At 35.3% G+C, this 25472-nt stretch overlaps 1 pseudogene; it reads right to left on the bottom strand.

The window, feature by feature from the left end:
- Window positions 1-448: 448 nt before the first annotated feature.
- The window catches only part of LOC131423054 (protein downstream neighbor of Son-like), a 38630-nt pseudogene continuing 13606 nt past the window's right edge, over window positions 449-25472 (bottom strand).

Below are 25472 nucleotides of genomic sequence, written 5' to 3'. Positions count from 1 at the left end.
TTAAAGTAAAATAGTTTTGCCTCGATGCCATTAGTAACAATGACATAAGATAATTGCTGATGTTAGCCTCAATTTCCCATTTGCAAGAAAACACTGACATTAATTCAGTTTTCTACTCAGTTTATAATTAGGTGGTAGGGATCTAGAATTCTCATTAGAGCTGAGTTTTTTTTTGTTTTTTTTGAGTTTCAGTTATCTTCAAATATGAATATCTAATCTGAAAATACGAAAAACAGAAAATATTGACTTAAAACCTTAATCCTACCGCTCAGTGCATGTAATAAAAATCAATGTAAAAAGTTACTGTTTGTAAACATTTGCATATTTTTGTTCTATTCCTTTCCTTCAGCTTCCAAAATGAACTTTAAAGGCAAAAGTATAAGAATCTTGAATTTCCTTGTCAAAAGGTTTTTTTCTTCACAGATTCCTTTCAGGCTTACTTTGCCGTTCAGGATTTCCAAATATAAATGTACTCACTCGTTCCCACATGCTGTAAAGATGATTTATCCAGTAACGGTACTTGACTAAATTGGTCCAGAGTCTTAGGGTGTAGCCCATAATTAGCAAGCTCCTCATGAACAGTCTCTTTATCCAGTAGTTTATCCATTGTCACACAGATATGAAATATAGCAGTTGGCTCATACCTATATAGTCCTGCAGCAAACAACCCACTGTGTGAAGATTTGAGTAGCCTGGTCACAGAAGGTAGAGAATGAGGCATAATAGGATCGGCAATCTCCAAAGTAAATTGATCTCATATCCTTAAAGAGTTGGTGTCTTCACCTTTGTACTTTGTGCCTTAAGCATTTGCATTGCAGCACCTTGGAAAGCCGTAGGGATTAAGAGAGTGGGTGGAAGTCCTGCCTGTGGACCCAAAGTAGCAATTCAACTCTTACAACTGAGAAAAAAAAAATTAGCAATGTAAAGATGTTGATTCCATTCACCAATAGACAAAACTCAGGTCTGTGATCCATTTGTGCTTCATGTTTCTCTTTACATAGCTTGACAGAGAGTACGGCTGTTTTTTAAAAATTTTGTCTTGCACACCCATCTCTTGAAGCCAGGAAGAACCTTCTTCTTTATCTTCATCATCTTTATCGCTGATTGCTTGCTGCTCTCATGTCCCGAGGTTGTTCCAGATGCTTTCTTCTTTTTATGGCCATTTTCTTTTATTAAAGGCAGAGAGAATTCAATACCTTTATTTTTTTCATAGCTTCTCTTATACCTCTAGTTGTAGAGACATGACAGCCATGATTATTTCATTTCCTGCTAATCCTGCTGCACAGAAGAGGATAGTAAACTGAAAGATACAAATGTAGAAATAGGGACACAGTTTTGTCTTCAGCAGATTATATAGAGACGTAAAGCTCACAGACCAGTCACTCATTAAAATGTGGTGGAGAGGTTCATCATCTGATTAAGGACTTGTCTTTTCAGCCATTTTTCTGTCAGTTCCGACATAAGGGAGCAGTGGTAGCCGAGGCAAGGCAGGGCGGAGCCAATAGATAAGGCTCTGCTGGAAGATACAGTGGAGCACAGGAGACAGTTTGAGGTCCTGCGTACTTTGTGTCAAAGCAACCTCTGTTGTCCTACGACGCTGGACAAGACCTTGAGCCTCTTCCTTTGCTTCCAAATGATCTACCAGATAAAGGGTTGAGAAGATGTGAAAAGGAGTTGAGTTTTAATACTCCAGTCCACAGGTGACTCAGTACTTTCTGAGGATGAAATATCAGATCTGGAGAATGATATTTGTGGAGTGTACAGTACTTCAGTAACTGTTTCACCTTCTGAGATCTATTTATAAATACTGAGAAAAGCAAGCACCTCAATCCTGTTTCCTCTTTTCTTTACCATCTACTTTCTTTCCGTAGGTACTTTCCTATGGCTCACATTATATTCCAAGGACTCTTAAATTTATCTCTCAAACCCCATAAGACATGTATGTCCAATTGCCTATTTGATATACTTAAATGAGAAATTTTAGTTTTTCACAGATATTTTCCTTTCCCAAGCACTCATTTTGGTTAATTGCACCCACATTCAGCCAATTGTCATAGTTAAAAATTAAGCCATTTTGATATTCCCTTTCCCTCAGCAGCCCATATTGCCTTTAATTTCCATTGATTCTAATTAGAAAATATATCTTGATTCTGTTTATTTATCTGTCTATACTTGTCTAGCACTTAAGTCCAAGACTTTCACTCGCTTATGGATTACTAGAATAGCCACCTAACATGGCTCTCTACTTTCACTCTTTAATCTTTACAGCCGATGGTCCACCCAGTGGATAAAGAAATGTTTTAAAAATATACATAAGGTCAACAAGATATAGAAGCCAAAAGAAGAATCTTTTGGTATAGAGGAAATAGAAAATTGCATCAAATGGTGCTGACAAGCTGATAAAGATGTTGACAGACTAGCCAGCATGGAATTCAGCAATAGGAGGATCATTAGTGATCTTGATAAGAGAAATTTAAGTGGAATTGTGTAGAATGGAATGAGCTATGAAGAGAAAGGAGGTGGTGAACTGGAGACAATAATTAAAGATAGTTCTTTCAAAGAGATTTGGGTGAAAGAAATAGGGAAATGAATAAATAGCTGTAGAGGAATGTGAAAGAAGAGGAGATGTTTTGCATAAGTGCATGCATGTGTGCACATGTGATTGTGTGTATATATTTCATTATAAAGGACATCAATACATGTCTGTGTCATGATGGAAAAATCTAAAAAAGAGAGAAACTCGAGATGCAGAAGAGAGAAATGGAATGAAGAAACAGAGATTTGAGTTCACGATAGCCAAAGCAGCTAATTCTAGAGGACGACATCATGGGAAGGAGAAAACTTTGTTGAAAGTAACCTCAGATTATGCTGGCTCTCCTCTCTTCAAATATTTGCTTACGTGTAAGCTACTCAAACACTAGGTGAGACACCAAGAATTCCCTCAGAAAGATGTAGCGAAGAGGCTAAAGGCTAAGTAAAAATTTCAGCCACCATGAGCTGCTGGTAAGACAGAGAATGGGATCCACAGCACACGAAGGCATAGGGAACCCAATAAATATCCCAGGTATTCAATATAAACACAAAGCAGTCACATCCTGTATGGACAATATCTTAGGTTTAATGGGAAAAATCAACAGACAAGTATGAACAAAGTTTAAAACCAATTCTGAACAGAGTTTCATCTGTATTCTCTGTCTACTGGGGAAAAAAAATTTCAATATTGGTACAGAAATTAAAAGAAAAATTCTGAGACTTGAAAAAAGATTCTAAAATCTGAAAGATAATCTTAAACATGAACAAATTTGCAGAATTTACACAACCAGGCTTGCTGACAAATAATGAAGCTATAATAATTAAAACCATGCAGTATGGGTTCAAAGATAGACAAAACAATGGAACAGAATAGAGAATCCAGAAACAGAAGCTCAAAAATATGGTCACCTAATTTACAACTGTTACTTAATTTCAGTGGAGAACATACAATCTTTTCAATAATTTGTGTTAGATATATTGGCTGTCCTTGACTGAAAAGTGTGAACCTTTATCCTTAACTCACACTGTACACAAAAATCAATTTCAAGTGTTTGGTAAACAAAACCTGAAATGTAAGAAAATAAAGCTTGTGGAAATAAACATAAAGTGTATCTTTATAAACTTGGGGTAACTTGGGGTAAAGTTTTCTTAAAGAGAATGTAAAAGACATTAGCCATAAAAGATATAATTAATCAAATGGATTACAATCAAATTAAGAACTTCTGTTCGTGAAAATACCCAAAGGGAATGAAAAAAGAAATTCATGAGTATTGCTAGTCCCTTCCTGAAAAATGCCTGCATTTTTCGTAACACATACATCTGATGCTGCGTAAAAGTATATTTTAAAATCCCAATGTCCAAAAGAAAAAGGCAAAGATAATAAAAATGAGAAAGAAAAGGCCAATTCACAAAAAAATACTATTTAAATGATCAATAAACATATAAATTGTTTTCAATGTAACTATTCTTTAGAAAATGCAAATTAAAACCAACATATTGATGCCGACTCCTAACGACCCTGTGTACAGCAGGGCAAAACCCTGCCTGGTCTTTTTGTGCCATCTTCTCCCCTTCCATCGCTGTGTCAGACAATGCTCCATTGCTATTCATAGGATTTTTGTGGCCAATTTTTTTGGAAGTGAGTGGCCAGTTTTCTTTCCAGTCTGCATAAGTCTAGAAACTCCGCTCAAACCTGTCCACCATGGGTGACTCTGCTGGTGTTGAAATACCAGCTGCATAGCTTTCAGCATCACAGCAACACACAGCTGACACAGTATGACAAACACCAGATGGTGTGGTTCCCTGACTGGGAAATGAACCTGGACCTCGCCAGTGAGAATGCTGAATCTAACTAGAAATACAAAAACAGAGGCAAATAGAAATAGAAAAAAATAGGCTAAATAGAAAAAAAATAGCTACACGTAAAACATTGATGGATCTCACAGATACAATGTGGAGTGAAATAAGTAAGAAATTCCAGAACAGGGAAAGCTAACTTCTGGTGATAGAAATAGAAATAGTCATTATCTTCACCCAGGGAATCAATGGTGCCGTGGAGGGAGCATGAGATAGGATTCTGAAATGCTGAATGTGTTCTGTCTTTTAATGGAGGGGGGAATCTCACAGATATATATCAAACATCAAACCAAACACACAGGATTTATATACTCTGCATATATGCCATATAGCAATTGAAAAACAAACCTTGCAGGTCCTATATTTCCCTTGGATTAGTCAGATTACGATCACTATTTGAGTTAAGTATAGCTAGAGACAGCGGTTTATTCCTCCTTTCATCACATTCAAACAAGCCACTAAACCATGAGCCTCAAGAGAGCAAGAGGTTTGTCTTTGTCCCTTGAAATATTCCAAATATTTAGCAGTAAGATTTAACATATATGATCAAATGATGTGTGTTTTCATGACTCAGTCTTTTGGGCAAATAATTCTTTCCACCTGGTAAACTCCCCATTTCACTCTATATAGTGTAAATATGAATAACTTAGGAGACATTTAAAAAACACATTATCTCAAGAGTTCAAATTTATCCATTTATTAAGTCTATGAATTTGGGGACACTCAGGCCTGCCCCTCGACTTAGCGGTTAAGTGCGCACGCTCTGCTACTGGCAGCCCGGGTTCAGATCCCGGGCGCGCAACAACACACCGCTTCTCCGGCCATGCTGAGGCCGCCTCCCACCTACAGCAATTAGAAGGATGTGCAACTATGACATACAGCTATCTACTGGGGCTTTGGGGAAAAAGAAAAAAAAAAAGGAGGAGGATTGGCAATAGATGTTAGCTCAGAGCCGATCTTCCTCAGCAAAAAGAGGAGGATTAGCACGGATGTTAGCTCAGTGCTGATCTTCCTCACAAAAAAAAAAAAAAAAAGAAAGAAAAAAGAAAAAAAAAACTGAATTTGGGGACACTCACAGAAATCCCAATAGTTACCTTAATTCTGGCTAAATAATTGTCATATTATCTACCCATTTGGTAAACTGTCCTTAAAAATCAAAATTAGTATCTTTTCACAATTTGGGGCAAATGGTCTATTATAGTAAAATTGAATATGTTTGCATGATCTTTGAAAATCTAGTGTCACAAACTTTGTTCCTACCAAGTATATAATTTGCATAAAATTTAAGGCTGGTGATATTCAAGGTCCGGGGTATAAAAAGATGGAGAATGAAGACAAGAGGGAATTCCCCAACCTCCCCAATCTAACAGTCCCTTATAAAGCAGCAGCTCTGGACCACAATCCACAGATCTACAACAATGACAGCAGACAAGTCCAGGGCTCTTGCATACATCCCTAAGTCCTCCCTGAACTACAGGGAAGTTGCCCTGCAGTGTGAACCCCGAGATGCCCACCAGGCTGACAGTTCCAAATTTACTTCTCTCAATAATGAGCTACAGAAAGAATGTACAATAGGAACGTAGAGTTCTATATGGAGGTGGGGCCACAGTGCAACTTAAGAAGTGGGAAAAAAGTAGTCAATCAGTAATCTTCCCTTTGAGCTGTAGAGATGCTGCCATTCCTTGTCAAATCATAAGCATTTCATTTTCTCCAATAACAACTCAGGGACTGAATGCAACATTATCTAACAAATGAGGCAAATCTCATGTGACTTCCAGTAATTCATTCCAACTCAGAAACTTTTGCTTATATCCTTGTCCTCGGTAGATGTGTCTCTGAGCTGCTCTCACACAAGTGCTATTCTAATCCTTGCTTGAATTATTTTTCCCATCTTTTAACAGTAAATCTAGATATGCTCTCAAACTCATATTCAAAATTAATATAATTTTAGACACAAAGGATACTAACCCTGAAACTTTAAATCTTCATCTTTCTTACCTTCCTCCTGGTTCCCTTACCGCAATATCCAGTTGACATCCTTTTTTATTTATTTTTTTGGTGAGGAAGATCAGCCCTGAGCTAATATCCATGCCAATCCCCCTCTTTTTTTTTGCTGAGGAAAAGCAAAAAGTGCACAGTGGAGCACACGCACTTAACCACTACGCCCCGGGGCCGGCCCCCAGTTGACCTCTTTAATCTAGAGCAACAGGTATATTATTTGTTCCTGTAGTCTGCAGTGGGATTCAACTTGAATTAAAGATCGCACAAGGCTTCCCAGAGTGTCATTTGGCAAGTGTTTGAGGATGGGGGAAATACAAATTGTTCTTGGATTTGACCTATCCTGTCTCCTACATTTCTTCACTTCATTGTCTCACTTCACTACGGGTTGCCAAAACCCCGTAGTGCTGGTATTAATTACGTAATGCTGGTATTAATCATGTTGCCAAATTTACAATTAAAGTGTCTTGCATTTCTATGACTCTCATTCTCTCTAATTCGATCTGTCTGGAACAGGGGATATATTTAGCTATCTCAGTCCTAAACTTTATACCTTTTCCCTCAGTGCCACTTTGTATGCCTTCAGAGGAGTGTGACTGTCGGTTGCTCAAGCCTCCTTGGAGAGCTTGGGGGACGGTAACAATTTTATCTCCAAGACATGCTCAGTTAGTCCTACAAGTGTAACAATCTCTCCTGTAGGACATTTTCCAAACACTTCCTAGGTGTGCCATTCTGGTTCCTCTCTGTACTCCGGCAAAATAGTTGTATAACTTAGTTTGGGCTTAAGTACTCAACTTCAAGAGAGTATCCCATTTTTAGTGAATGTTTCTTATATTCTTTACTATGTCCTATTTTCCATTGTTCTCTTGTGGTAAAGAAAGAACTATGAGAGAGAGGGAGAGAGAATGAGAGAGGAGGGAGGAAGAGAGAAGGAAGGAGGGAAAAAAATTGAAGCAGAAAGATGTCCAGGCTGGCCACTAGCGCCCATCAATTGCCATGTCCCTTTGATGGTCGTGACATACATGAGATTATTGGCTCTGACAGCATTGGTTTTTTTTGTGTGTGTGTGAGGAAGATCAGCCCTGTGCTAACATCTGCCAATCCTCCTCTTTTTTTTGCTGAGGAAGACTGGCCCTGGGCTAACATCTGTGCCCATCCTCCTCCACTTTATACAGGACGCCACCACAGCATGGCTTGCCAAGCAGTGCGTCGGTGTGCGCCCGGGATCCGGACCGGCGAACCCTGGGCTGCTGCAGCAGAGCCCGCGCACTTAACCACTTTCGCCACTGGGCCGGCATTGGTTTTAAAAGGACTTTAGGAAATAACAGATATGTAGGGTTGTAGGGGTCATGTGCTTCCAGCTTACATATTTTAGATAACCTGAATGAATAAAATTTTATTATCCAATTTCTACCTTTGTACCTATTGTTCCTACAATACAAATTTAACATTTTTCTGACTTACAGTGTATGGATTGCAAAAAAATTAAAATAGACACAACTACTTAGTATAGACTAACGATAAAATTATTTCCCATATTAATATCAAAATTAACTCATTTTCTTAAAAAAACGAATCACTGAGACTTTGGAAAGAATAAAACAAAAGTCGGTAAATCAGTGTCTGCATATAGAAATGACTTCAGTTGGAAGATACGTAGCCTATTTAAAGTGCTTGCTGAGCAATTACCCCATTAATGCGATGAATGTAGACAGTAATTTGTGATGATTTAAGCCTCAAAGTTCTATTTTTCTCTCAGATTCATAGGGTTTCTTTTACTTGAATTATTTGGGCCATTGCCTTAATTCCCCATTTAACATTACTTGTAAAAATACATTTCTATTTCTAAAAGGTGGCCTTTTTAATGAACTTCTTTCCACTACAGACTTTAACCTTTAAGCTCACCATGTTATGGCACTATATGTAAATAGCCACCTTAATAAGGATATTTGGCAGGACTCTGGAAAGAAGAGTAGCAGGAAAGTAGGGAATTGGGCTTTTGTTCCTTCAATTTTAAATTTACACTGCACTGCAGCATCATCTCTCCTGGAACTGGAAAAAATATTCTTGGGTGTTTTTCTTTTAATGTCTCTCTCTCTCTCCACTGCCCCCACCCTTTTCCTCTTTTGTCCTGTTATATTTCAGAGTGTAGTTTAAAAAAGACTCAATTATATAAAAAATTTTTTAAATTTTTATTTATTTATTTATTTTTTTCCCCCAAAGCCCCAGTAGATAGTTGTATGTCATAGTTGCACATCCTTCTAGTTGCTGTATGTGGGACGTGGCCTCAGCATGGCCGGAGAAGCCGTGCGTCAGTGTGCGCCCGGGATCCGAACCTGGGCCGCCAGCAGCAGAGCGCGTGCACCTAACCACTAAGCCACCGGGCCGGCCCAAAAATTTTTGACTTCTATTTGCTCGTGTTTTTATTATTATATATATTATTATATATATATTATTTCCTGAGTTGTGTTTTAATAATTATGCATATTAGTTCATAAATTGGTATTATTTTGATATCTACATTGACTTCTTTATTAAATGTGTTTAAAATATGACATTAATTTTTTTGTTAAAAACTTAAACGCCTGTATATTTACATTGTCAAAATTGAGAAAAAATTAAAAAATGGAATTTAGCAATTTAATGAAATGTGAGTTTTGGGGTCAAATTAATATTACCTGCAAGAGAAAATTTTGTTTCATATTGGACTGTGTTTTAGAATGGCATACTTATGTGGCATTGTTCTTTAATCTTATTCAGTTTAAAATTTTCTTCTTAGAAAATTTTTATTGCCCTACTTTTGCCTTTCTGATTGATAGAGGTGCATGCATTGAGAGCAAGAGTAATGAATTAATTTTCACATTTAATTTTGATATAATTACTAATGATAAATAGAAAGAATTAGAATGTCAAACTTAGTAAGCTGAATTTTAGTTTTCATTTAGCTAAATTTGAATTCTCTGTCTTTACTGTGAGACAGAACAGCAGGAATATTTTCTTTAAAGTCATTAAGCAAGATTTTGCAATATCTAGGGTGATGTTTATGCTTTAGGGGTCTCTATTTTTATAAGAGACTCAGGAATCTCCTGGGAGGAAATTTAGTCTGAGAAAAATAAAAGTAAATAAAGCTATGTTTGATGCAGTTACACAGATAGTGCATCCTCACATCCTTGAGTTCATCACTAAATATCTTTTCCTCTTGCCTATTCAACCATTATTCCATGGTGAAACACTAGATCTTGTCATTGCCAGTAATAACAACATTCATAGTGCCCGGTATCCCACACTCCACCCTGCGTGTGTAACTTTCCAGTGTATCCCCTCTAGTCTTCTAGTTATTTCAATTCCAAAGGTTTTTGGATAAAAATAGATCCAAAATGGGACAAGTGAAACTACCAGAATTCTTAGCTGTCTTCCTCCCCTCTTGATTGAAGGATGAACCATCTATTGTCCTGTATAAGGCCAGGTACTCTTGTGTACTTGATTCAATGCATGTTTGATTATTTGATCACATCACATGTGCAATTATTCTTGTTTATTTCTTCATGATTGACTGTTTCATCTTTATGGAACCAGTCCTGTCATTGTACAAGCCAGTACATCAAGAAACAAGAAAAGAAGAAAAAGCAAATCCCTTTGACGACCCTACATCTTCTCCAACTATTGACACATTTCTCTGCTAATTTTTACAGCTATAGTATTTCTATTCTCTTTTGAATCCACTCTGAACAGGCTTTTGCCCCCATCATTCCTCTCAAGCAGCAATTAACCTCTCAATGTTGAATCCAATTGTCATTTCTCAATGTCATCTTAGCCTGTGAGCAACATTTGACACCTCCCAGTGAAGGGAACAATCATTTATAACAAATTGGCTCTTTCCAAGGCCCGCTTGTGGTACAAGATATTCCTGTCCAACTATTCCTTCATTATGGCACAAGATACCTTTTCCAAACTCCCTTTCCAAGTCATCTTATGGCATGAGATAGCCCTGTCTAATTGTGTTCTATGGCACAAGATACCCCTGCCCACAAGATCACTTGTGTCAAAAGAAACCTCTCCCCACAGAGTAAACAAGAACCATCTACCCACAATGAAGTGTGATCTTGTCAAGAGATCCTTCATGAATTCCACAAAACAGTGTGTGTCAGAGACTGCCAAGTATTTACTGGTCACTTGCTATTCATGACCAGATAGGATAAAAAGATTTCTCAGCTTTCCTTTGCAATTAGTGCCAGATGATTGCTTTCTGATCAATGTTGCGTGGGAAGAAGTATATCGAACCCTGCAGGCCTAGGCATAATGATCCCTACATGCTATATTCTATGTTCTCTGTTACCTTCTGTGATGCCTATGTAGGCTGTGTGTTTAAGATGATGGCATCACAAAATGACAGGGATGAGAACACAGTGACATTTCTTGGAGTCAACATGTACTGACTGTGATTTAAGAAATATTGTTGTGTTAAGACACAGAGGATTAATTCAGTAACCAAATACATAAAATCTCTCGTACTTTCCTCCAGATATTGATTCTCAGATATTTACCTACTATCTGAAATTCTGCTCTTGGAATTCTAATTAACACCTGCAAATTGAAATAACCAAACCTAATTCTTGATTTCCACTTTTTCCAAAAAATTAGTTGTTCCCACAGTGTTCCCTCATTTTATGCAGTTTAGGCCAAAAACCTTGAGTCAGCTTTGACTCTTTCTCTTGTGCTCTTATCCTATATCGATCATAATCAAATTATTTTGGCTAAAACTTCAAATATTTATAATCTCAATCCAAACACTTTCTCTTCCCATTGTTATCACCCTAAGCATGTTACTTCTTACCTAGAACATTGCAATGGCCTTCTAACTGATCTATTGTGTTTTTTTTTTAATTTTTTAAAATTATTTTATTGAGATCACATTGGTTTATAACATTCTATGAATTTCAAGTGTACATCATTATATTTTGGCTTCTATATAGAGTGCCTCGTGTCCACCACCAAAAGTCTTGTTTCCATCCACCACCATATATATGTGCCCCTTTATCCCCTTAGCCTTCCCCCACCTCCTTTCCCTCTAGTATCCACCAATCTATTCTCCTTATCTATGTGTTTCTTTGTTTATCTGCTACATAGGAGAGAAATCACAATATTTGCCTTTCTCTGACTTATTTCACTTAGCATAATACCCACAAAGTCCATCCAAGTTGTCACAAATGGCACAATTTCGTCTTCTTTATGGCTGAGTAACATTCCATTGTATAGAAATACCACATCTTCTTTACCCATTCACCCACTGATGGGCACTTAGGTTGCTTCCAAGTCTTGGCTATTGTGAATAACCCTGCAGTGAACATAGGGGTGCATATATCTTTTTGAATGCATAGTACTTCAGATCTATCTCTATAGTGAGTTTTCATCTGTGTCAGACTAGCATGCATACCATAGCCTAAAAGTCTATGCTGGATTTAGCCCTTATCTCATGAGGCAACATTTTTGTAGGAGTCATGGGAAAAGATTTGACCTAAGAATCAATACCTGTTTGTATCAGGTGGTAGGAGCTGGCTTAAGAGCGATGGCTAGAGGCAGGCAGCATGGATTTTTTCACTCTTAAAGAATCTATAGGTATGTATGAACTGTATGAGTTTCCCTTCTCTTCTGAATAAATAGTCCTTATAGAAACATAATGAGGAATATTGAAGATATTAGCACAAGGTCTCAAATAACTCTATCTCTAACTTGTTTGTGGCATTCCATGTATTGTCCGTGATATCCAGGACCAATGTTAACTATGGCAAAGGCCACAAAAATATCAATTATGAAGCAAGGTTATTTTGAAGATATAAAACTAAAAAGAAAAATTGTGTAAGTCTTTGCATTCGATGCTACAGTTATAAAAATGTATTAAATAAATAAATCAGAAGGGTGATATATTTTATGGAAATCATTTTGTCAGCTGGCGAGTGAGACAAATTGAAAGATCCAAGAGTAATGATGAAAAAAGAGTTAGCAACCTACTGGAGGAATCCAGCTAAGGAATCATGAGGATTTGAATCTCTGTGGAGCAGTGGTATTGTAGAGGAGGTGATTGATATGAGAACTAATAAAGAAGGAAAATTAGCATAATTTTGTGGTTTGGGGGAAGACGGGGTATTAGACAAAAAGGAAGAAAGGAACTACAATAAGTAACAATATTAGCTTTTGGAAATGTGGTGGACTGTGTAACCATTATCTCATGTGGAGTGGTTAGAGGTAGAGAATATTTTCTCACTTACGTATTAGCAAGGATCATTTTAACTTAAATTGCAAAAATCAACTTGGAAATTTAATTACCACTCATAATCTAAATTTCAGTAGTGGCAAATGGAAGCTAGTAATATGTATAGTCTGAAAAACATTTTACCCATTGCAACTAATTTTTCTTCTTATTATTTTAACCATGTGAATGAACAGCTTAACATACCAAAAAAAGGAAAACACAATATCGAGGGAAACATCATCAGGTCCCTGATTCTAATGAGAATTAGATAGTTGTTTTGTCTATACCTTTTAAATTAAAAATCTAATATCTTTTCATCCTCAGTTAAGTGCAATTGCTGAGTATAATTGGCCAGTGATATAACTAATTTGGGCCAATCACACATAAACAAGCACACATATGTATACAAACTTATATTTCAGACAGTGTTTAGCCTCACACCTGGAAATCACTTTTGGGTGATGTAATTCAGGCCTCTGTCATACAACTGGAATCAACTGTGAAATACAGGCACTCTAAATACAAGATAAAATCATGGAAAAAGACCGAAACTAACATTCTTCTTTTATAAGATCGGGACAAAGCTTGGTTAACTTGGCTTTCTTAATACATATTAATAATTAATATCTTCATTTATCAGTTAGCTCCTACTTAATTCTCTCAACTGGCTACAGGCCTTCATCTCTTCATCAGGCTATATCATCTTATTTAAAAAATAAAAATATTAATTTAAAACCAATTTAATTTCTCTTGGGAAAAATATCAGCTGGAAGAATGAGAATGAAAAACAAAATAGATCCCATGACTGCAGATCCATTACAACACACTATCTTGATATTGGAAGGAAGATAATAATAAAAGCAATATAAATATTAATACTAATAATAGATATTAATATTAGTATTATAACTAACACATTGAAAACTGCTTAGATGCCAAGTACACTTCTCCGTGGTTTATGCTTGTTAGATGGTAATACCCAGAACACCCTTAGAAGGCAGTTTTTTTAGACGTGGAATGGAATTTGTAATTAACTTTCTCAAGGATACACAGCTGGACAGGGATGGAACTAGATTTCAAACCCAGTCATAATATACTGGTTTTCTTTATTTGTGATATTTCTAATATTTTATTGATAGAAATCATTTCTGACTTTGGTAATTGTGACATTGGGTACCAATGATTTTAAGATTTACTTACAAAATATGCCTCAAAGAGTTTGTATAGGTATTTAATTGTTCCTTCAAACAATTAAAGCAAGTGGGAATCCTGCCACTTGTGACAATGGGTGACAGACTTTTGATCTCCCCTGGGCTTTGCTTCATCTGGTGCAGTGATGCCCAGACCTCTCCCTAGAGACTCTATTCTATCTGTCTGGAGTGATGCTTAGGCACTGGCCTGTGGGGGTGTGTGTATGTGTGATGATAAATGGTAAAGGTATTTTAAAAAAATCTAGATAGTTAATTATATAGTTAATAATAAGTATATTATATGTACATATTATGTATGTAATATATTATATATATACAGTTAACAATATGGTTTAATGATATAATTAGTTAAATATCCAGATATTAATGCAGCCAGGATTAGAAACCACTGATTTAGAAGTTTATTTTGAATATTTATTACAGTGCTTACATTCTGGTAACAGGATAAAAACAGCAAATAAGTAAGATATAACAAAAATACCTAAGAGTGGCATTGGTGATTTGTATAATTAAAAAAAAATTATATGTGCCTGGCACATATGCGTGGCGATGGATGGAAACTAGACTTTTGATGGTGAACACGATACAGTCTATATAGAAGCTGAAATATAGTAATGTACACCTGAAATGTACACAATGTTATAAACCAATGTGACCTCATTAAAAAAATTTTTAAAAATTCATTCTCTTAAAAAAATTATAAGAAACTCCCATATGTCTTTCCTAAGTGGTTGTATATTTTTATAATTCCACTAGCAATGTATGAATAAAAAATTGTTTCATATCCTTGCCAAAAATAGGTACTCTCAGTCTTTTAAGTATTATATATCCTTTGGGTATAGTGGAACCTTATTGTAATTTAATTGGCATTTTCCTTATGAATAAAGGTAATGAGCATACTTTTATGTGCTTATAAGATATTTCTGTATACTTAGTTGTGTCTCTTCAAAATATTTACCCATATTTTAACTCAGCTGTTTGTCTATTTGAGTCATAGCATTTTCTATATATTCTAGATACAAATTATTTGTCACATATGTGTATTTCAATTAATCTCTCCATAGCAAAGGACAAGTATATTTATTGTCTAGTATAACAAATAGAAAATATTCCTCAAGAGCAAAGACAGGCTTGTTTAGCGCCAATTTTAAAAGATCCAAGTTTCCTAAGCTCAGGTTCTTCTCTCATAATGCAACTCAATATGGGTGGTGGTGTCATCTGATTCTCTTTACATTGCCCTATGGAAATCTGGGCTTGGGAAGTTGATGAAAAACGCTGATACTCTGGCCACTGCTATTTCCATGAGGAGTAAACTTCTTTTCATCTCTGACTCAGGAATCTCCTGTCAACTACCAGCATCCATGAAATCATGGCAGCCTAACTTGTTAGCTTGCAAGCAGTTTAAAATCTCAGACCTTTTACAATTCTTGACAATGATTTAAACTGCTGGGCAGCTACTTATGATGTATTTAGATCTCTCCATCCCAACCTCTCTTCTGGCCTTATAGAGATTTCCAAAGAAATTTAGGGAAAAAAAAAAAAAAACCCAAACACCTCTCAATCTTGTTTTTAGAAGATTCTGGTACCAGTTGACAAGATCTGATGCTGCATTTTAACCCCATATTTACGGGGTCATGTAAGAAAAATTAGGGGAAAAATCCTCCCGATGATTAGAATGTCAAAGTAGATCTTGCTGCTCACCTTCCTTGTTATAGGATATGACCAGAGGTGAAATATACATTGATTTATAGACAGTAATTGTTTGATGTAGGGTCATGGACTTGTTGAGTTGGAGATCTGTGACAATTTCATGTCAATAGTAACATAGATATTTCTAGCATATTTTGTGTCCTATTTGAATGTACACCAAAGTTTACCTACCGTAGAGGAGCATCTTGATAATCAGGAGGACAAAATATCCAGTCTTTGTATGATTGTCAGCTTGTTTTTCTCAGACATACCATAGTTGTTCATTAAGTCATAGCTAGCCATGACATCTATCACCATTTCTGAGTACCCCAGTTGTCAATGGTAGAGACCAATGCTGAGCCGCTAATACGCCATCTCTCCATGTGAGAACAAGCTAGCTACCTGGTAGAAGATTGATTACATTGTATCTCTTCCAAAATTGACAAAGCAAGCATTTTTTTCTTCAGTAGAAAAGTGAATTAATCTTAACATGGATTTACCTTTCTTGCTTCTCATCTTCTGTCCACATTGTCATATGTGAATTTAGTGAACATCTTATTCACTCTTTTGCTACCTCACACGACATTGCTTTTGACAATAATTGTACAGCAAAAGAGGCAATGAACAACACCTTGTGGTAGTTAGTGGTCTTACTGTATACATATCATCTAGAAAGAGTTGTAAGAAAATATTGACATGTCAATTACACTGCCAACAAGCTAATAATAGCTTATATGTTTAGGTACTAATCTATAAAAGAGAACAGTGCGTTTGGAATCTGCATCTAAAATATGGTACTTTTTTCAAAGCCGGGACTCAGATATAAGAAGCAACAGATGTGAGCAGAATGCTCTCTCACTACTACCCCTAATTACACTCTCAATTGTCCTTAATTCTTATTCCTCTCAATTGTGCCCTCTTATGATTTAGAGGTTTCCTCCAATATAGTGGTGTTTCCACCGTGGAACACAGCAGTGGTTCCACTGAACTAGAGATTGATACTGTCTCCTGTCCATTTTGATCTCTTCATATCATCTGGCCGTTTGAGGTTCCTTATGCCACTGAAACGTAACCAATGATTGTAGTGACTGATCTTGATTATCTTGAAGAAATGAGACCACTGTGGGGGAAGGGAGTGTATGTTTGGAAGGCAGAAGAGTCTCTGGGGCACCCAGAGATGGTTCCAGTGATTGATAGGTTTTGTGCCGTCCATTTTGGGGAAAAGGGTGATTATCTGTTCTTTTGTACAACGATATTTGCACCATATAAAGTGGAAACACGATGTTTTTGATTATTATTGTTTCTGTACTTTAATGTGTATAGAAGGATGTGTTTGAAAGCCGAGCATCCAAAGAGACAAACTGATTGTGTAGGATGCTTGCTTTTTGTATTACAAACCACCATTGCCCTTCTAATATCATACTGTGTAGCTGGAAACCCAGACTCCCTTGACTGCAGGATTCCAAATTAAAAATACATACGTGCGATTTGGAAACTGGAAGAAAAACAGAAGCTATTATTCTCCTACACCTTCAGAAATGGCTAAATGCTTGGGCAGATGGAAGAAATGATGTTTGCAGTAGCTTCCAGGGCATCTGTAGTGAATCACCTTTATAAGTGATGCAGGCAGCTGGACCACCGGAAATAGCTGCCCAGGACTTCTATACTTCCAGATCTCCTCCTGTGGTTCCTCATGATATCTGTTCCCAATCCCTTTGCAATAGTTTGGAAGGCAACAAATTTCCTCAATAAATCCCACTTTAATAAAAACACCTGGAGTGTTTTCTGTTCTCATAACAAAACCTTGATTTACATATCAATCATCAATTTATTTTAGGACATTAATAGTTTCCTTCAGATTTATGCATCAGTTCTGTTTAGATTGCTTAGCAGGGACAAATTTCTGTAAACTTGATGATCTATAAGTTGATAGCATTTAAATGAAAATAAACAAGAAAATAAACGACAAATAAATGAATCTTTCTAACTTGCAAAATTTGCTGAGTGGCATGCTGAGTTCTATGCACAAAAATCTCTATTTTACTCGACATGTCAGTGATTTTCAAACTCTTGAGTAGATCGGAATCACCTACAAGAAGCATTAAAACAAATTTCTGGGCCTCACCCTCAGATTCAATTTCCATAGGTTTGGGGTGGTGTACAAGAATTTGGATTTCTAACAAGTTCCCAGGTAACGTCAATGCTGCTGGTTCATGGACCACATTTGAGAAAAACTGCTTTCTCTCTATTTTAATACTTCACTGATTTCTCCTTCTTTTCAAATAAATATTTAATGGATTATTTTACATTATTTTAGCAGACCTTATATTTTCTTTTTCTTTTCTAATTCAGACTACTTGCTGTCACTAATTCCTCAAGGGTCTCCTCCGCTTGCTCATCTGCCCAAACCTAATGGTGTCTGATATAAATCTTTTCATTATCAAGCAGTTATTTTTATAAAAAAGCCTGGTAGACATTCAAAAATATGAAACTCTCATGTTAAATATGAATTTTAAAATGATTCATGGTGAAAAAACTTAAGCATAAGAGAACAAAACAGAAAACTCAGTTTGGAAATCGTGCATATGGGTACTTCTGTGTGTACATCAGTTTTCAAACCTGGCCCTAATATTCTTTGACACCTCTTCCCTTAAATTTGGCCTTTGTGATTGTTCTTCAAAGATGTATTTCCTTGAAGCCAAATCCACTATTTAAATTGGTCAATTCAATTCAACAGTCAATAAATTGATTAGGTGTTCCTATGAGGAATTGATTATTCCTGTGAATGTATAGTTTGTCCTATAGCAGTTCAATGTCGTTTAAAGAACTTTTCTAATTGATACTTTCTTTCATAGATTTTATTTCATTTCAAAGTGGAACAGAACAAACTGATCAACTTTGTTGATTAAAGGCAACATAGTACAGTGTTTCAAACATAATCTTTGACAGTCTGATCTACCACTTGGCCATTGTCATACAGAGAGTAAATTTAGTTATCTATTTCAGCTTTCTTGTCTAAATGATATTATTAATTATTAAAATCATTATTAAGTATTATTAATACATATAATTCTATAAATGAGTAAATATAAAATACTTAGAGGTTTAAGTAAACATTAGTTTCTATATAAAAACCCAACCTGATCAGATAAGACTTTAAATATAAAATATTGTCTGGATTTTACAATTTATTTTCCAATTATAGAAAGGAAATACAGAAATTGATAAATATAGAAATCTGATAGTGGAGCCTGCATGCCATATTAGCTTGTAAACATATTTTATCTCAAATAATATTGTATCTTTTTCAGTTAGAGGATTTGTCAAATTTAATCATCACATTTTTCATGTAAATTATATATTCTCTGAATCTCTTGAAAAAATAGATATCTGGGAAAGTTGAGCCTGGATGCTGAACTCACACCTGGCTGCATTCTTCTGGAACCGCTGCTCCTCTAAAAGGGCCTCAATTCTGCAGTCCATTATCTGCAGTCAACTTCATTTATTTTCATGATTGTCTCAACTTTCTGTGTCTCTCCGTTTTGAAAATGTGATGTGAGAATGTTAAATGTTTGAGGTCAGTTTCCATAAAAGCAGAGTGTAAGATAAGGATCCAAGTGCATAGAATTTGTTGGGAGAGGAGACTTCAGGAAGCGCCTACAGCAAGGAAGTAAGGCAGAACAGGAAAGTAAGACAGAGCTGAGCAAGGATTTGGTATCAGATCAAGTCTAGCTTTGGCCTTACCCACAGCTAGACCCCGCTGGAGCATCAGCCGTACCAAAGAGTTATCCCTGCTGGAAGTCTGGTCCAGCCTTTGTAACCACACATCAGGTAGGCATTGACTGAGGGCTGCTGATGGGAATGGAACTTCCCTGGTGAGGCAGCTCCATTCAGCAGAGGACAGTGCTCCAGAGGAGGGGCATCTATGGGATTTAGCAGCTGAAAGAATGGAAAAAAATAAACTATTGAGATTACGGTTTGTTTCCGTATTTGCTTTAATACAATACCTTGTAGTGAGGAGAGTTCAAATTAGTATTTCAGAGCATAAATGCTGAAGGAAATGCCTAAATTAAAATTCAACTCTACCACTTAGGGACTGTTAGGGGCAGGTTAATTAACCTTTTGTGTCATACATTTTTGAATATGAAAAAACACAGATGATATTGGAATAATATCTTTATCACAGGGTGCTTGTAAAGGTTAAATAAGATCATAAATGTTAAGAATTCAAAATTGTGTGTGACCTAAATTAAGCAGTACATGAATATTGTCCATTATCATTATTATTTTTAATTCTTTATGAAAATATGTGGGAAGATAGGCGGGTAACCAGAAAATGTATTAGGTACCCCACTCAAAAAATAGGAGAATTCCAAACATGCTTTCTTGAAAACTGCTTTTATAATTAAGAATAACTATATCAGGTGCCTTTTCATATATCCATAAATATAATTTTGGTCGATTTCCCATAGATAGTAACTTTGATTATTTCTCTTTCAGCAATTGTTAACAATGTTGCCATAAAATTTTGCATATGATTATTATGGATATAGAAATGTTATTCTTTTTTTTTAAATACCTAGAAGTGTAATTTCTATAAGAACACATTTTAAAGTTTTAGGTGAGTTTTATCAGATATTCTGGAATTTTGAACAATATTTTACTGTAAATAACTGTGTATCAGAATGCTTGTTTCCCATCAAAATACACACTTCTCCCCTACTATAGACATTATACATTTATTTTTTTCCTTTTTGTAAATATAGTGGGACAAAAATATATTTAACATTTCAATATTGTTTTTGATCTTTTTTACTACAGAGATATTGAATATTTTTCTATGGCTTTCTATTCTATTATGCAAATTTATAAACTTTCTAGTTCTGTTGTCTATAATTATAACTAATCATTCTCAGTTTATAAATTTATAAGAAATTCTATTTATTAATATGTTGACTATTATGTATCCATGTTGTAATGTCTCCCATAATTTTGAAAAAGAAAAAAACCAAAAACTTTACTCACATATCCCCTAACACCAGCCATTTCTCTTTTTTTGTGAACAGCATATTTCTTCCAACATATCTTTTATACTTACTATTTCTAGTTTCTCGCTTCTATTCTCTCTGTCTTAAATATAAATGATTTTTCACTTTTTGTGGTCAAACAAAAGAATATTAAATATTAAGGTACAACTTAATGTATTTATTATTAATTAAACACTTGTGTAATTACCAAATAGAAAAAGAAGTAAAACATCACCAGGAACTCAGATCATTCCAGAGATCTCTTCCCGGTCTCACTCCTCCTTCTATCTATCTTAACTTCTATGTAATTACTCTATAGCTTTTCTTTAGAGTTTTCTCGCTTATGTATTTACACCTAAAATTACAGTTTAGTTTTCCTTGTTGATAAACTGGACATCAAGGAAAGCATGAAATGTGTTCCTTTGTGCCTGACTTCATTGATTACATATCTGTGAGATTTACCTTTGTAAACAGCTTGAAGGAGTTCATTATTTTTTTATTGCTAAATAGAATTACATTGTATGAATATATCCCAATTTACTTTTACATTATATCATTGATTGACATTTGTGTTGTTTTCAGGTTTGGTGATTACAATTAAATTTTGCAGAACTTTCTTGTATATGTTTTTTGGTGCAAATGGGCATACACGTCTGAATATGCACGTATTCAACTTCAGTAGATATTCCTAAACTTGAGTAGATATTTTTATGAAGTAATTGTACCAATTTACTATTTCACCAAAAGATCCACTGATCCACATCCTCATGAATTGTTTATATTTTCATTCTTTGGCATTTTAGTCATCAGGTAGGTTCACAGCATTTTTTTTTATTTTAATTTTCCCAATAAGTAATGGTATTGAGGTGCTTTTAGTATTAGACTTTGAGATATTCTGTTTTTAAAAGTGGCTAAGATCTCTTGCTGATTTTACAGTTTGATATTTTCCTCATATTGTTATCTGCCTATTTTGTTGATCATATTTTGTTTTATTTATTTATTTATTTTGGTGAGAAAGATTGTCCCTGAGCTAACATCTGTGCCAATCTTCCTCTATTTTGTATGTGGGATGCCACCACAGCATGGTTTGATGTGTGGTCTGTAGGTCTACGCCCGGGATCCAAACCTGTGAACTCCTGGCCACCGAAGCAGAGTGTGCAAACTTAACACTACGCCAACGGGCTGACCCCATGTTGGTAATATTTTAATTGAATAAGTTACAAATATATTTTCAAAAGTATGGTTTTTATTTCCACTTTCTGCTTGGTCCTTTGATGATGATATTATTTTTTTTTTTTGGTATTTTTTTAATTGATGTTTTAATGGTTTTTAACATTGTGAAATTTTGGGTTGTGCATTTTTGTTTGTCCATCACCATACATATGACTCCCTTCACCCCTTGTGCCCACTCCCCACCCCCCACCCCCACTGCCCCTGGTAACCACGGTACAGTTTTCTGTGTCCATGTGTTGGTTTATATTCCACATATGAGTGAGATCATACAGTGTTTGTCTTTCTCTTTCTGGCTTATTTCACTTAACATAATATGTTCCAGGCCCATCCATGTTGTTGCTAATGGGATGATTTTGTCTTTTTTTATGGCTGAGTAGTATTCCGTTATATATATATACCACATTTTCTTAATCCAATCGTCAGTCGAGGGACACTTAGGTTGCTTCCACTTCTTGGCTATGGTGAATAATGCTGCAATGAACATAGGGGTGCATAAGCCTCTTTGGATTGTTGATTTCAGGTTTGTTGGATAGATTCCCAGTAGCAGGATAGCTGGATCATAGGGTATTTCTATTTTTAATTTTTTGAGGAATCTCCATACCGTTTTCCATAGGGGCTGCACCAGTTTGCATTCCAACCAGCTGTGTATGAGGGTTCCTGTTTCTCCACATCCTCTCCTACACTTGTTGTTTTTTGTCTTGGTGATTATAGCCATTCTAACGGGTGTGAGGTGGTATCTTAGTGTTGTTTTGATTTGCATTTCCCTGATGATTAGTGATGTTGAACATCTTTTCATGTGCCTGTTGCCCATCTGTATATCTTCTTTGGAGAAGTGTCTGTTCATTTCCTCTGCCCATTTTTTGATCGGGTTGTTTGTTTTGTTGTTGTTCAGTTGTGTGAGTTCTTTATATATTATGGAGATCAACCCCTTGTCAGATATATGTTTTGCAAATATTCTCTCCCAACTGGTGGGTTGTCTTGATGATGTTTTTAACATTAATATAGTTCAGTTCATTAATCATTTCATTTGTAGTAAGTGATTTTTTGTGTATTGGTTTAAAAGTATCTACAGCTCAAGAACATATGTATTATGATATACAATTTAGATGTACAATTTAGATTTGAATTTAAATAAACAATTCACTTAGAATTATGTTCAGGCAGAAGAGAGGAGTCAGGTTTTATATTTTTATATGTATGAATATTCAGTAGTCTCAATACCATTTATTGAAAAATATTTTGTCTACTGCTCTATTCAACTAAGTTTTTTTCATTTACTCATGTCCTAATTTACACTCAATTACTTCAGATTTATGATAATTCCTGAGATATGGAAGACCAATTCTTTTCTGTTTTCTATTCTTTAGGAATATTTTGGTTGTTCTTGTTCTTTTTTCCCCATTTATGGTTTAGAATCTACTTGTTAGATTTTTTTTGTTATGATTGACTTGAATCTTCGATTAATTTAGTGACAATGTGCATCATTCTAATATTGACACTTCCACATACACGAGATATTTCTTAACTAGGTATTTTTTTCTTAATTTCCCTCACTAGCATTTTATAATTTTCTTTGTATGTGTCTTGCACATTTTGTTGAATATTTTTTGGGTGTTTTATATGTTTTCCTGAAATTTGAATTGGTATGTGCTTACGTTCCCAAGACTTTGTAGTTTTATTGAAACTCAACAGAATTTTCTCTTTTGATCTTATATTCTGCAAGATTTCTAAACTCAGTTTTATGTCCCTAAATTTATCTTTAGTTTTTTTAAGGGTTCCACATCCTCATGAAAAATGGGAGCTTTATTTCCTCCTTTCCTGTTATTATAACATCATTTCTTTTTCTTGCCTCACTACACTGCCCAGAATCTTCAGTATTGAATCAAAGTGATGGAAATTGGTATCCTGGTCTTTATTATTTTTTCTTGGCATGTATATTGTTTTAGTCTTTTTAAAAAACAAACATTTGACTTTATTTGCTCTAGTGTGGTTCTCTCTACTTCATCAATTTTTGTTTTTATCTTTTTATTTTCCTCCTTCCACAAATTTTCCTAACTTCTTAATATGGATATCAGTTCATGAACTTAAAACTATTTTTTCTTACTAGTATTTGCCTCTAAGGTTATATAATTTCTTTTAGCAGCATTGCACAAGTATTCATATGCATTCCTTTTCTTATCATTAGGTTAAATATTTCATAGCTTCAATTAGGATTTTTTGATTAAAGGTTTATTTAATAGGGTATTTTGTTAATTTACCAAACTACAGGTATTTTCTAGTTATAGGTTGGATGCTAATTTCCAATTAATTGTTTTGTATACTGAAACATATGCTGTATGATTTTTGCCTTAGGAAATGTATTGAGATTTGCTTTATGGCCAGTATATGATCACTTTTTTGCAAATGTTCTGTATATTTTTTAAAAAAATATAAATCTGATGATGTTGAGTCTACATCTCCATGATTCTCCATATAGTTTATGCTTTAAATTTCTGAAGCCATGTTAATAGGCATATCCAAATTTAGAATGTTATATCTTGTTGTACTATTACCAATATGATTTTGTTAGAAATTATATCATCCCCCAAATATCCCAGATTTAACAAATCGGCACGTTAATTTATACTTTTACTACATTCCTAAGCACTGCATTAAACTTTGGATACTGTGCTCCATTATCCTCATCCTCTAGAACATCCTATTACTGTCCTGTATTTTAATTAAATATATAGTTTGAGTCTCACAAATTATAGGAGGCTTCTAATTATTTACACCATCCTAGTTATCTACATATATATATTGTTTTACATATATATGTATTGGTTTCCAAGGCAGTATTACAGTGACAATTTCTCTAAGGTTTTATTTCTATGTGTTTGGATTGCAAATCTCTTTAAAAGTTATTTATTTATTCATTTTTTATATGGGGCCCATTGAGTGTCTTAATTTGTTGGTGTCTTTCAATAATTTTGGAAAGCTTTAGGCTATTATCTCTCATTAAATTGCTTCTACCACATTCTCTATTTTGTTTCTCACTGGGAATCCACCAGCATGTATATCAAGCTGTTTGTAACCCTTCCCCTGTCTCCTCATGCATGTCTCACCATTCAAGAGTCAGCTCAAATATTACTTTTTGAAAAGTGTTCCTTGTACTCTTGTTTATATGAGCCCTTTTTTAATATCTTCCTGAGATCGTATCTTGTTTATTTCTTTATTTACCAGTTATTAGCTCTGAACCAACATCAATTCTATGAGGACAAAGATTTAATATGTTTTGTTCTTCAGTGCATCCTGACAGTTTAAGGAAATAACAAACACCTAATATTCACTAAATAAATATAGGTTGGGTAAAAGAAAATACATCATTATTCTTAGAGGTTAAACTAATTTTAGATCAAACAGGCAATGAAGTGCAGCGTATTTCAAGAGACCATATCAAATCCCAGCTCTGCCACTTAATAAATTTGCACTGCTAGCAAATCACTGATTGTTTGAGCTTCATTTCTTTATCTGTAAAATGAGGATTAATAATAACTACATCGGGGCCGGCCCCGTGGCTTAGCGGTTAAGTGCACGCGCTCTGATGCTGGCGGCCTGGGTTCGGATCCCAGGCGCGCACCGACGCACCACTTCTCCAGCCATGCTGAGGCCGAGTCCCACATACAGCAACTAGAA

Source organism: Diceros bicornis, chromosome 27 (genome assembly GCF_020826845.1).
Source record: "Diceros bicornis minor isolate mBicDic1 chromosome 27, mDicBic1.mat.cur, whole genome shotgun sequence".
NCBI lineage: Eukaryota > Metazoa > Chordata > Mammalia > Perissodactyla > Rhinocerotidae > Diceros > Diceros bicornis.
This window is presented reverse-complemented; position numbering and strand designations above follow the sequence as displayed.